The following is a 13012-nucleotide window of genomic DNA, read 5'->3' on the forward strand; positions in this document are numbered from 1 at the left end:
ATTGTTTTCAGCTTATATTAAAAATTATTTTATAGTTTTTAGTTTGAAGTGCTTGAAAAGCGTGTTTTTTAGTTTTTTTAAACTATATTTTATTTTTATGTTTCTCATTGATTTAACGATAAATCGAAATCCTTAGTGTAGCGAGTGCGGCTCGCACTTGGCCGATTTTTTTTTATGAATGAACGAACTGAGGGGAAATTCATGTTTTGGAAATTAGAAACTTTTCAAAAATAACCTTTTTCTTGTCTTTAACATTTTTCGAATATATTAAACTGAAATGAAATTAAATAGTAATAAATAAATTAAAATAAAATTATAAGAAAAATATAAGAAGAACAATATGTTAGATAAATTTATCTCACCACGCGAGCCGCGGTTTATTCCCAATAGTTTAAAATAAATTACCTACTAGTTCATATATTTTATTAATTTACAGTCTAAAATAACTATTGCATGCACGTATAGTATACGAGAAATACAGTATTCGGTTAATAATTTCGACTAATAGATATTACGTAAGGGAAATATCACAAACATTATTTAGAGACATTATCTTTCATATGCGCACGTCTACATTTATCTCTGAATTCATCAAAATAGGCTTATTGTAAAATTTGTGTTTCCAAATAGTCTATTATGATGTTAACATTAGAATTTGATGAGTAATGTTTATTTGTTTGTAGGCTGGAAAGTTGAAACCGTCGAGTTTTTCCGCCGATCCTTTACAATAAAATAAAACACGTATCGTGGCAATAATTCTTTCAGCTTAAATAGAACCGATAGGAAAATGTGTGTAGATAAACCGAGTTGGTCCAAGTGACACAAATCGTGGGTAAAAATTGCGAAAATTTTTCGCACGCATGCGTTCGCCAGTCGGGCTCGGGACGGCGAGCGGTGCGCACGTGTCGTGTGTTGCTGTGTCACTGTGGTGTGTGTGAGTGATCTTGTGACGTGAAGTGATGTGCATTCGTAGTGAGTAAGCGGGTGAGTGGTTTTATGTTTTTTGGAGTAATTTTTTTTTTTGTTGTAGGTTTGGCATAGATTTAAGTTGGTAACTAAGGTTATTAGCGTTTAATTTTACGGATTACTATATCGATATTTTTTCGCGGAATTAGTGAGTGGCAATTAGTGAGTTGATTTTTCCTTTTTTTATTTGATATGAAATTTAAAACTTTTACGTATAGTGAACGATGTTAATAACCTATCGAAATCTTTTTCCAATTGTTACATACATACAAGTTTAATACTCCATAGCGATAATATATTCTAATAGCTTTATAATGTTGGTGATATTTCTCATATTTTTCTTATGACTTTGCCTCTATACTATTACCTATAAAAATTGACTTACAGTAAAACGTAATTCTTAATTTATTATGGTAATATAAAAAAAACAACCAAATTGATTTATATTTTTAGTTACGTCATTGATCACAAATGCAGCAACTTATTACTAATAAACTTTGTTTTAATAAACTCTTTATTTTATTTGTTACATACATTGTAACAAGAACACTGCAAATCTAGAAATTCGACTAACATCTTTTTTCATTTCTATCGTGTTGATTTATTATAAATAACTGGATTTTATCAATGACTTCATCTATATTAAATTCAATACAAGTTAATTTTAAACGCAATATATTAACACATATGTTACGTCACAAATATATGTAAATAGTTAAAATATATTGAAATTCTACTGCGTTAACATTGTCACACCTCGACGATAAATTGTCATAATGGATGAGTGAGTTTTAACGATAGCTGGTAACTATTGGACAAATGGATAATCTATGGAACTTGCATTAATTCACATATGCATTTTTCTGGTACATTTTACATAGCTATGATCGTCTCATATAATTAATAAATCGCGTTTAAAATCCGTTAATAAGTCTCTAATTTCTAAATGTATAAACGCGTAAATCAAACACAAGAAAATACTATATCTATGATGCTTTAAATTTAGACTTTTGAATAGCATTTTCTATTCATGTATTGATGTGTTATCAATGATGAATATATTATTTTATTCACATTACAAAGAAAGGAAAATTCGCCAATTTAGGATGGAAAGTTCTCGAGCTCTTATAAAGCGTCGCTCTGTGGTAGAAGAGGCTATATTTATGTTCATTTATAGGTGAGAAATATGTTACGAAACTATTTATATTCCAGCAGCATAACGCTTCGTTATTATTGAGAGATGTTGAGATAAATATTTTATGTTTTTTTTCTCGATCAACTAAAGACTAAAGAAACATTGCCTTGATATTTTTTTATCGGCTAAAAATCAACTAGCTAGCTAGAACTAGACTAGCTGTGCCCGTAATGTCGTTCGCGTGGTCAAAATAATATGGTACAAACTTTTATCCCCTTTTTCATCTATTTAGGGAAAGAATTTATCAAAATCTTTTCTTAGCGAATGTCTAAGTATATAGTGGTTATCTGCATGTTGAATTTCAGCCCGACCGGTTCTGTAGTTTGGGCAGACCGTTGATAGAACGATCAGTCACCTTTGTGTTTTAGATATTGCTAGCTTTTGCCCGCGTCTTTGTCTTTTCTCACGCGTTAAATTCGGAGTGGTTTAATACATGATGTTATACTAATAAACCTTCCTCTTGAATCACTCTATCTATTAAAAAAAAAACACCAACAAAATGAGTTGCACATTTTTAAGATTTCAGCATACATAGGGACATACAGACAGAGAAAGCGACTTTGTGTTTGTGTACTATGTAGGGAAGATTTAATGTGATTTATAAGACGTTCCTCTTCTTCTCTCTGCCTTGGCATACCGGAGGTGTTTATTTGTGCTATAATCGAAGCTAGGACTTTTCAAGTAATTCTCACGCGTTAACCACTGCACCAGAAGGATAGATGCACAACAAAAGATACAAACTGCCACGCTCTTATGCTCTAGCAAAGAATACATAAATTATTATAGTTCTTAGTGCTAGTCGGGTGAACAATTCCTATTTCTATCTAGACTTGAATAGGTTTTCCATATTTAAATACAACATATTTCACATAATAATTTGCGTCGCAACTTCTGCCTTTTCATAGCGTCTTTCAAATATTAATCACTTTTATTTTCTTAGTGTGAAAAACTCTTAGAAAATGAATCTCAAAGCAACTTATAATCTTTACTCGGCTTAATAAATATTTATTCTTTTTAAGTATAAATAACATTAAGTAATTTCAGTAAATTACTTAATTTAGATCGTCTTTACTTGTTTTTGTGTCAATGACTTCTTAAATACCTAGCTTGCGAAGAGAGCCTAGTTATACTAGGCTCTCTTCGCAACTCTCAACGACTCTTCTCGGTTCTTCTTGGTTCTAATAGGAGTGATATGATGAAATAACAAAATGTTTGTGTTTATTCGTTACGTATACATAAAAATGGTTCACTCCTTTAAAAGTTCTGAAGTAACAAACACAAAAAATACAGTTGAAATGATAACCTCCTCTTTACGAAGTCGATCTACGGGAATTACAATTCTCAATTTTCAAACTATCTTTGTCACAAAATTTATCTATAAAGGTTGAGTAATTTTGGTGTGAAGCGACAGAATGGCATAGTTACATTCGATTTATAATATTAGGAGAGATTATCAGTTATTCTTCTTAGATAAGAATAATGTGGAAATGCTTATTTCATCTCTTATATTAACGTCTAAAAATTAATACCTAAATGTTCTAAACAACGACTTAGAAAGCTGATACCTCTTTCTTCAGGAAACCTGTTACATGAAATGTATGTAAAATATATTTGACTAGGGTTACGGATGGTGGTAGCGTTTTTCCTTCATTTATTGAATTTGAATAAAGAAAAATGTTTTTATTTCATCTTCAATACATTCAAAGAAAAATCGACAATAATCTTATATTATGAAGAGGAATCATTTGATATTGCTTATATATATTTGTGAAAACATCAAACAGAAACTGCTAGGCCGATTTCAAAAATATTTTTACAATTGGTAAGCTGCATTCTCTATGTAACACGGGATATATATGTACGAACAGCTAGTAAAATACTAAAAAGAAAATATGTATAAATACATTTTTTTTTTGCAACTTTTTCGAATATTAAAATATTCGAAAAAGTTGCAATCGCTTCGCAATGAAAAAAAGAAATTAAGATGATGACGAATACAAGATTGCCTTATCCCTAGGTAGCAATCTCTTCCAAACAACCATGTGGACTAAATATTACAACATGAAAAGGGTACGTGATAAAAAATTAGGATAAAAATTATTTTGTCAATCTTTGAGGATATGATTTTTGAATATATATCGTTTAAAATCAAATATATAAAAATAAGTAAATTTTATTTTTATTAATCGAGCCGTTTCGTAGAAGTTCAGTCTTAACTGAAATTCGACGCTTGAAGGTAGTTTTGAACTGGAATTTGAAATTCATTAACCGGCAATATTATCAGTACGATACTGTGGTGGCTCAGTGGTGAGAACCTCGGACTTCAAAATCGATCGGTCCGTCCAGTCCGTCCAGTCCGGGCGGAGCCGGGACAAGCGTCTAGTCTTATATATATATATATATATATATATATATATGTGTGTGTTAAGCAATATGTGCGATATATAATGTTTTTCCAATCGTTCAGGAAATTAACCATGACGTTTTAAATCAGTATTAATTCCAATGTCGTAAAATGACAGCCACCTATCAGTAGCGCTTTCCCACACTGGAATTAATACGGCTTTAAGACGTCATGATAATCGCTCAATTCTAGAACAATACGTAAAACATGTTTAATAACATATTAAAGAGTTCTCAGCGGTATTTTTATTAAAAGACATTCATTTAATTTTGAATTAGGCCGGAGGCCCGTTTCCTTTTCCTCACCCGTCCTAGTCCATTCCTTCTTTCCAGTCGTTAATCCTTTCCTTTTCCCTTACCCCATAAAAGCGGGCAGCGCATTCGCAGAGGTCCTACCTTTGCGAATGTTCATGGGCGGTGGTGATCGCTTACCAACAGGCGAACCACCAGCGCAGCTGCCCGCTATGACATAAAAAAAAAATGAATTTCCAACAAGGCAAACACTTTCCAATAATTAATTGAAAAGCTTTACCCAGCGGCTATTGTTTCAAGTTATTCAAAAAAGCGTGTACGTTATTTAAGTTATCTGTCAGCATACCGAAGGCTATTAACTTCTGCAGTAATTCATGTCTACACAAACCTATTAAGTTAAGAGGTAAAGGTTACTTTGTATGTATGTAGGGGACAATCTTTGGAAGTGCTGATCCGATCATGAAAATGCTAATTTAATTTACTAACACAGACACTTTTGTTTCGTGTTAGACTGTTTTTTTTTTATTCTATTATTATTGCTTTTTTATTTGATTTTTTTTCGTTCCTCCAGACCTCTCGTCTGCGTGAAATGATGTCAATAATTAATCTTATTTATCTCCAAAAATATTAGCGCATTTGCTTATATTTTCTATGAATAAAGCATAATTACTCTAAAATAAACTCAATGTCAATTATAACTAGATTTCAAATCGCATATCATTTCTCACAATTTTATATTACAGCAAATCACCTTGCTTGCGTACTGTTACTTCAAAGTGTCAAAGAAGTCATGAACCTATTTATGAAAAAAATATTTTTGCTTTTTGACGAACGAACTCATAGTATGTTAGCGTTCACTGAATGTTGGAATACGCTTTCGCCCACAGAGAATTAAACATAAAAGCCCTTTTTTTTTACAAATATTTCGATAGCAAACAAATTTATTCTTTTACGGTTCTAAATTTATTACATGATCTATAAAAAAATATTCTTTCATTGTATAGATGCGAAATATTTTTCAACATAGCAATTTAATGTTTGTTTTATGTCATCGTCGGTAATGGAGCTGGTGGGTCGCCTGATGGTAAGCGTTACCACCGCCCATGAACATTTGGGGAGGCGTAAGGTCGATTGTCAACTTGCACTTGACCACCGTGGTTGATTATGGCCTGAACCTTCATAGGAGGCTTGTATTCCCGAAGTGGGAACATACATGTGGTGATGATGATGATAAATGAAAGATAAATAGCTCAAGAGACGTGTTAAATGGCTGAGTTCAATTTAATGTGTTTTATTGATAATGTGTTCTGGAATAATAATCATTAGATATATTAAAAAATACAATTAAAAATACATCTGTTAAAATATATGATGGAAATGGTGCTACAATAATTTCTCAGATAATTAATTAAGATCTAATTTTTATACACTGCGCTTTGATATTTAGGTTAATCTCATATTGACATAATAATTATTGGAACGAAAAAGCTGAGAGACATTAATTAAAAGTAATAATACATTTTGGGTATCAATTAATGTCTCTCACAGACAGATGAGAAATGATTAGCCATATAACTTCAAATTAAAATACAAAATATTTTTTGTGACTATTTGAAAAATTCAGATTAAAAATATCAACGATCTAACACTCTTTCAGTTTTACATGCCTGTAAAATACCTACTCCTTTTAATAGAAAATAATTATTTTATATGAAAAAGGTCACGAACTTCCCTGAGATAAGGTACAGCTTAAAATTGTAAAATGGGACCAAATGACATCCATTTTCTATCAAACATTTATTTATTGTGGGAGCCGAGCACGTATTGACACGAATTAGCTCAACTCACCGGAGAAGGCACCACTTCCTCACAGAAAGTCGCTGTGAAATAATTGTATGCTACTGTATTTCGTTCGGTCCCGTATTCTTTTCCTTATCCTTCCTTTATGACCTTTATCAATCCCTTCATTATATACTATCCCTTATCAAGTTGGTAATCCATTTACACAGGCATATAGGATCTGCAAATGTTTATGGGCAGTGCTGGTCGCATACCATCAGGCGACAAACAGCTCCTTTGCCAACTATCAGATAATAAATACACAGAAATAATCACGAAGCCCGAGAAGTTATCGAGTAAGAATGTCAAAAAGTACAGTCAAACTGGGAACCTTAAAATAAAAAGATTTGTCACGCATATTACAAGTTAAATATAACAGTGAAAGCTGTATCATATATCAAGAGTTTACCTGTATTGAACGTCATTTGTAATCTGTTTCGCAGAATCCGTGTGGATACGTGGGTTTGTGGTTTTTTAATGACTAGCAAATGGTCAAAATAGGAGATCATTCCATGTCCTATTTCGTTGATTGGACGCTTGCTTGTGAAAGTGGACTTTGACCTTTGAAGGGTTAGTGGTTTTGTATGTGACCGAATTGGCTTTAGGTGTTTGTATAAAAATGGTTCACCACATATAAACAATAACACACATAAAATAAAAGATTAAGTGCAGATTTAAAAACTACAAAGCAATTATAACAGTTTATAAAACTGTAATAAAAGGGTGGGGCCACTCTGCATACGTAATGGCGATTTATTATTGGGTATTTTAACATTCCGAAATCGCAGTACGAAAGGATAAAAAAACCATTAAAAGCCTTATTTATCAAAGCTTATAAACGCTAATAAACGCCCCAATTAATCGCTTTATCAAAGGGATGAAGGGTATTAAGTTCTTACCTTTTATATTGTTATTCGTAATATTTTAATATCTTTTATATTACATTGATATCAACACATATGGATGTTTAATAAATTAATGCAAATGTTATGAAAATGCTTGTATTTCTATTTATTTCGTCTCCCAAAAAAGCAATATGGGGTAAATTAAGATAACTTTTATGTTCTGTCGGATAATCTTAGTCTGGGATAAGTGTTTAGCCAGAATTGGTTGGAATTAAGTGTTATAGAGAAGAGCAAAAATATGATTCATTGAAAAATTGAAAAATTTAGTATTAAAATTCGTTTATAAATATAAAAGTATACCTAACCTATATAAAAGTATATCGTGTTAATTACACTATTCGTAACTCAAGAACAGCTAAACTTATCTATATGAAATTTGATATGGAGATAGTTTGAGACACAAAGAAGGAAATATAACAGTTTTTTTTTTATTTTAAACATACGGTAAAATGATTTATGTTTGGAATATTCAGAGTCTGTCCATCTTCTCTTTCAGCTACTCGGGCAGAGCCGCGGGCGGAAAGCTAGTAGTGTATAAATAGGTATATAACAATGAAAATGTTCAAGATCGATACCTCCAATAAGTTACAGCGTATCCTGAATTTAGAATATCAGTTTCTTCCCCATATCATTTATATAACAAAACTAGCTGCACCACGCGGTTTTACCCAAACGATCCGAGTGCTAATAGCAAGTATTTAAATAGCTCTAATCTTATTCTGATGAATTAACTAAGTTATTGTAAAGGTTCATTAAAATCCATTAAGTAGTTTTTACGTTTTTACAAACATCCATCCATAATTACAAAATTTTGTGTGTTAAATATTAGTAGGATATTAATAAAAATTCCAAGATAGTCATTACAATTAAATCAGCGAATTTAACTTATTTTAATCGAATCATTATTTAAACATATATTAGATACTATTTCTTCTAAAAAAAACATTTGTAAGAAAGTGGTAAAAAGCTGTCGTGGCTCAGTGGTGAGAACCTCGGACTTCAAAATCGACAAGTCGGGGTTCGAGACCGGACGAGCGTGCAGGAAATAAATTAATTTTTCAATTTATCTGACCATGTGGATATCATCACCACTGCTTAAAACGGTGAAGGAAAATATCGTATATATACTGAGTGGAATCCTTGGCCAGCGTGGTGGATTATGGCCTGAACCCATAGGAGGCTTGTGTCCCAGTAGTAATATACTGAGTGGAATCCTTGGCCAGCGTGGTGGATTAAGGCCTGAACCCATAGGAGGCTTGTGTCCCAGTAGTAATATACTGAGTGGAATCCTTTTTTGGCGCAACGCAAACACACGTAATTTATATTTATTTTTTTTTCATTCTCTTATTATGTTTTTTTTCTTTCATTTTTCGTTTTAATCTATTGTTACTATTTGTGTGTTTGTGTGTGTTAAATTGTTCTTTATTTCTTCAGTGGGAACACATATAGGCTGATAATGATGATGGTAAAAATTCGTTTAAATCAAACGCAATCAATTTATATTTTAATTATACCAATCAATGTTATTACAAGCACAAACATTCAGGATAATTAGTTATCACATTTCGCTATCGTGACAATATCATCCCGAATAAACAATGTTAAAAGTGGTTATTTAATATTTATAGCATGACATACGTAAACAGATTTTGTATAATCGAGTTATTAATAAGATAGCGGGGAATTTTGATTATTTCGTTTATTTATTTTTGTATTTTTACTTTGTTTAAATTACACTTACCAAGTAATTAGCATTAATAAGATAGATGGATAAGAAAATAGTAAAGCACAGTTATCAAATAAGAAATCGGTTAAGGATACCTGAGGCTTACGTTTAAATAAGTAAATGAACTACAAAAACAAATGGTCACCCATCTAAATGTTGACCGTGCCAACTGTTGCTTAACCACGATTTTTGGGTCTCGTTTTTCCCATTGGGTAGCTACAGAACCCTAGAATATAATAAAAATGTTATAATATTAGAAAGAGTTAAAAAATATGGCCTTCAAGCTTTGAATAATACGCGATAAATGGAAAATGGATGAACTTTGAGTGTAATAAAAATATACAAAAATGTTTTCAAACGACTGAATGATGTATAAAAGTCTATAATGTTCATAGTATTACGTATTTAATACACGAGAATCCATTTAAAACATTACAAAATCCCTTTTTTACATTAATTTACAAGCAATTATCTTAATATATAAAATTCTCGTGTCACAGTTTTCGTTGCCATACTCCTCCGAAACGGCTTGACCGATTCCTCTGAAGTTTGGTAAGCATATTGGGTAGGTCTGAGAATCGGCCAACATCTATTTTTTATCCCGATATTCCTACGGGATACGGACTTACGCGGGTGAAACCGCGGGGCGCAGCTAGTTTTTCTATAAAAATACATACCAGTCGGTCTTACGCAACTGCAAGAAGAAGTGTATAAATTAAAGTAATGCAATTTATATCTGCTTAAATTATTTTACAAGACAAATTTATTTCATTTGATTTTACTCACACAATTAAACCCTGAATTCGTTACGCACACAACCACGCCACTAACGTACATAATAACGCTTTCAATGCATAATATAACACAATAATAATATCATACAATGTAAATGCAATATTAAATTGCGATTTCTATTGAAATCCATATTAATATCAGTATCAAATCCTCAATTACTTTAATCATAAAGAGATTACTCATCCACGCGAAAAGCCGCTCTGCCGCGCAATTTTTCATTGTGCTTCGTAAAAAAATACACGGTTTTCATCAAACACGTTATATGTTCCAGAATGTTCAAGAACATTCGAATGCTCACGTCATGATATTTTGTTGTAAGCATGTTACGACTGGCTTTTATAATGTTGCATCCGTAGGATTTTTATTCGTAATATCGAATGAGTTATTTCAAAGAGGTTTGACTTTTTCTGTTTTGGAATCAGTGTCATTTATAATTAGGTTGATTATGTTTATCAACAAAATAAATTAACCCTTCGCAGTCCATTCCTTGTTTCCAGCCATCAATCCTTTCCTTATCCCTTATTCCTTTAAAGTAAGCAGCGCATTCTCAGAGGTCTGAGCCTGTGCGAATGTTCATGGGCGGTGATGATCGCTTACCATCAAGCGAACCACCAGCGCAGTTGCAAAAAAATTAAATGAATCATTATAACTGTTTATTTATACTAGCTGTGACCCGCGGTTGAAACCGCGTAAGTCCGTATCCCGTAGGAATATCGGTATAAAAAGTGCCTATGTGTTATTTCAGTTGTCCAGCTACGAAGCAAAATAGTATTATTATTCACCAATAGATGTCAGGAAAAAAAACACGAATAAAACACGAATATGACATTTTCTAAGAAAATTCCTAGCTAGATCGATTTATCGCCCCCGAAACCCCCTATATACTAAATTTCATGAAAATCGTTGGAGCCGATTCCGAGATTCCAATTATATATATATATATATACAAGAATTGCTCGTTTAAAGGTATAAGATATATTATTTATAATATTATAAACTACCACAAAGATATATTATTTGAATAACATTAAGAGATTAGTTTCCTGCCCGTGGCTTCCGTGTAGTTAATCAGGGTTTTCTCCGCGTAATCCCCGTTACCGTTGATTTTCCGGGATAAAAACATTATTATATCTTTTCTCTGGTCTTAAACTATTTCTATACCAAATTTTATACAAATCAGTTCAGTGCTACGAAAGGAGAATACAGACAAATGGACAGAGTTACTTTAACATTTATAATATTATTAATTATTCCACAAAAATAAGATAAATTAACGATAATTTTCATCACCGTGAAATTGTCCTATAAAAATTAACTCATAACATTTATAACGACCTCAGTGACCCAAAGCTAGCGGACTCATCGCTACGATCCCGAATGACCCATGGGACTATCATGACATTAGTTGAGCCAGCTATTTCAGTTAACTTAACTTGTATAAACGAGTTAACAGTGGTTTTCAAGGGACCACGAGTGGTTTCAGCTGCGACCACAACAAGAGCGATAGCGACAGCGGTTCGTATCTACGCTAATAGTATAAAGATAACAGCTTTGTATTTTTATATGTTTGTAACGTGTGCGCCAAACCACGGGATCAATTTCAAAAATTTTTCACAATTAGATACAAAGCAACGACTTCGCTATGATCACAATAATAGAGATAGAGACAGCGAATTACATAATTAAGACGTCAAATGTATAATTAAATACATTTCTCTAGGTAAATTTCAAATTGTAAAGTTTTATACGATTTTTATACCGTAAATGTAATCCATTTAACCCAACGTATTCTGGTATATACAGGTGCAGAAGCCACCATTCCACCACCACCACATAAGTAGAAAGATGCAAAATCGTTGATATTTTATTCCTGACTAAAACTACTCTGGTGATATTTTATCCTACTAATATTATAAATGCGAAAGTTTGTAAGGATGTATGTGTGTTTGTTGCTCTTTCACACAAAACCTACAAAACCGATTGCAATGAAATTTGGTACGTAGACAGCTGGCAACTAGTATAACATATAGGCAACGTTTTTTTCCCGATATTCCTACGGGATACGGACTTACGCGGGTGAAACCGCCGGGAGCAGTAAGTCTGGCTTATTTTCCAGAAATAAGCCAGACTAGCTGCTCTGCTGCTAGCTGAATAGAGCTTATTTACCAAAATTCATATCAAATATATCGCCGTGTATCGTGATATCATCAAAGTCTTGTTATTCCTTGTAGCTCATGAAATTGCAGAAATTATCAGTACACAGTTCGTTCGGCTAACTTTTACAACGCGTACTTGATTGATGTTGCTGTTTTTGATCTGTTTCACACTAAGCCTAATATATTACGCAAATCTCTGGGCAATACTCGGCAGAAGTTAATTTACCACAACAAATTAAAACTATCCTCACATGTGTTCTACAAAATTCTAGTCGATAGAAAGAAACGTTTAAGCAAAATTGAACCTATTGGTATTATTTTAAAGTGTATTATAAAATGTACCATAATCAAACATTTTAAAGCATTGGCTGATTGATCCTACTAATATTATAAATGTGTACGTAGAGAGCTGGACAATTGGAATCACATATAGGCAACTTTTTATCCCGATTTTACTACGGTGTACGGACTTACGCGGGTGAAACCGCGGGGCGCAACTAGAACATTATAACTTGAAGCTTATTCGGATCAACAGCAGTCCTATTTACCAAACTCCTACTTTATCTTTTAAGCGATATTCCGAAACATCAAAAATTGCTATTCAGATATACTTGCAAAAGAACATATGAATGATTTTTTTTGAATTAGAGTTAGTGTTATACTAGTTATAAAATTTTTTTAGTACTCTTGTAAACGAATATATAGTCCGGTCAAATTAGACCAAAAAATCAGTAAACCCACGACAAATTCAGGGGAAGCTGAAAATTCTTACAAT

General features: G+C 32.4%; 1 protein-coding gene across 1 annotated transcript in view; it reads left to right on the top strand.

Annotated features, from left to right (window-relative positions):
- The first annotated feature begins 870 nt into the window (after positions 1-870).
- Positions 871-13012, top strand: part of LOC119836706 (hemicentin-2-like) — a 116286-nt gene continuing 104144 nt past the window's right edge. Inside the window, exon 1 of the mRNA XM_038362131.1 lies at positions 871-984. The gene's annotated coding sequence lies outside the window, so the exon portion shown is untranslated. The remainder of the gene's footprint in view (positions 985-13012) is intronic.

The sequence above is a fragment of the Zerene cesonia genome, chromosome 25 (assembly GCF_012273895.1).
Source record: "Zerene cesonia ecotype Mississippi chromosome 25, Zerene_cesonia_1.1, whole genome shotgun sequence".
Classification (NCBI taxonomy): Eukaryota; Metazoa; Arthropoda; class Insecta; order Lepidoptera; family Pieridae; genus Zerene; species Zerene cesonia.